This window comes from Helianthus annuus, chromosome 9, assembly GCF_002127325.2.
Source record: "Helianthus annuus cultivar XRQ/B chromosome 9, HanXRQr2.0-SUNRISE, whole genome shotgun sequence".
In the NCBI taxonomy this organism is placed as follows: Eukaryota; Viridiplantae; Streptophyta; class Magnoliopsida; order Asterales; family Asteraceae; genus Helianthus; species Helianthus annuus.
This window is the reverse complement of record NC_035441.2, coordinates 175,784,116-175,786,170: the sequence shown is the minus strand read 5'-3', so window position 1 is coordinate 175,786,170 and position 2,055 is coordinate 175,784,116. Positions and strand designations below refer to the sequence as shown.

The 2,055-nt window shown below is 44.5% G+C and overlaps 1 non-coding gene across 1 annotated transcript; it reads left to right on the top strand.

Annotated features, from left to right (window-relative positions):
* Positions 1–1,281: 1,281 nt before the first annotated feature.
* On the top strand, positions 1,282–1,388 carry LOC118482382. Its single transcript, XR_004868423.1, has one exon. It is a non-coding gene; the product is annotated as a small nucleolar RNA R71 (small nucleolar RNA).
* Positions 1,389–2,055: the final 667 nt, after the last annotated feature.

Genomic DNA, 2,055 nt, shown 5'->3' with positions numbered 1-2,055 from the left:
ATGCTTATTTTTGTAGGGCTCGTGGTTCCCAAGCCAAGCCTTTTGAACATTGATGAGGGCATGAGGTTAATGCTAGCCCCTAAGTCGGCCAAGGCATTGCGAACGGGTGATTCCCCTATTGAGCATGGAATCGTGAAACTTCCGGGATCGATCTTCTTTTGGGGTAGTTTATTGAGTACGAGGGCAGAGCATTCTTCGCCTAAATTAACTAATTGCAAATTTTCAATTTTCTTTTTATGTGTAAGGAAGTCCCTCATAAATTTAGAGTATTTGGGCATTTGGGTTAGGACTTCGATAAAAGGAATATTGACATGCAATTGTTTTAGCAAACTTTCGAATTTTGCGAATTGCTCATTGGTCTTTTGACGAATTAACCTACCGGGGTACGGAACTCGAGGAGCCTTGATAGGCTCTGGTGATGGGGGAGAGTTCTTTTCCTGCGGATGTGTAGGCGTTGTTTCTTCTGTTGCTGGAGGTACTTCTGCAGGCCCTACGGTGCGGTTTCGTAGTGTGATGAGGTGAACTTGCGCATTTGGGTTTGTTTCGGTATTGCTAGGTAATGCGCCTTGCGGTCTCTCGGAAAAATTTTGTGCTAGTTGATTTATTTGTTTTTCTATGTTTTGAATGCTAGCTTGTTGATTCCTAAAATTAGATTCTAATTGTAGAAATCTTTCCGAGTTTTTCTTATCGGTGTCGGAGACGAGGCGAGATATAGTATCTTCGAGCCTTTCTCTTCCACCTTGTTGTTGAGTGAAATTTTGTGACTCATTTCTTGATTGCTGAAAGTTTGTTCGTTGGGTTTGTTGGTTACTACTATTGCCGGTTTCCCTCCAACCAAGGTTTGGGTGGTTTCGCCATCCTTGGTTGTAGGTTCCCGTTGGAGGACCCGACGGCCTAGGTCTATTATCAATGTAGTTTACCATTTCTTGTTGATCGTCCGTTTCTTTCATGCAACTCCAATTTTCATGTGACCCACCACACCCCTCACAAGCCATAACCGAGACTGTTTTTGTCATTTCTAAATTTTTTATTTTTGAAGAAAGGGCCTCGATTTGGACTTGTAAAGAGGTGCTTTCGTCTACCTTATGGGCGCCCGGGGCGATAGACTTATTTCCCCGGGGAGTGTGCCATTGAAAATTGGTTTGAGCAATTTCCTCAATTTGATTGTATATTTCGTGTGGGCGTCGATTACTTAAAAGTCCCCCGGAGCTAGAATCAAGTGTCTGCCTAGTATGTGGCAACAATCCATTATAGAAAGTGGATACTTGTTGCCATATTGCGAGGCCGTGATGGGGGCACTTGCGTAATAGCTCCTTGAACCTTTCCCAAGTTTCATATAAGGATTCCCCATCCTCTTGTGAGTATGTATTAATTTCAGCCATTAATTTAGCAGTTTTAGAATGAGGGAAATACTTATATAGAAATTTTTGGGCTAGTTCATCCCAGGTGTTTACCGATCCAGCTGGGAGGGTGTTGAGCCAAGCTTTCGCTCGGTCTTTCAGTGAGAATGGAAACATACGGAGGCGGATGGCGTCGTTTGATGCCCCATTGATCCAAAAGGTATCACATATTTCTAAGAAATTAGTTATATGTAGATGGGGATCCTCGTCCGCAAGCCCGTGGAAGGTTGCGGAGTTTTGGAGCATTTGTATCAAATGCGGTCGAAGCTCGAAGTTATTGGCTTCGACATTCGGAGCATTGATAGCGGCGCCTAGATTACCTACGGTGGGCCGTAGATAATCCATAAGGGTACGTTGGTCCGCCATTGGGGGTGGATCACCCGAAACCTTCTCTTGGTTTTTTGCTTTTAACCTTTTTCTGAGAAAGCGTTCGGGTTCTTCTAGTGGTTCTTTTATGTCTTTATTGGAACTGGAGCTCATACACTACGTGAGGATGGTGTCGGGTTCCAAGTCCTGCAATAAAAACAAAAAAGAATGTCGGTCAGAAGGTTCACCACGGCCCCGTGTTGAGCGAACACGGCCCCGTGGTCGGAAATACAGTGATTGTTTTCCAGATCCCAGTTACTGGAAGTTGGATACGGCCCCGTGTTGCACC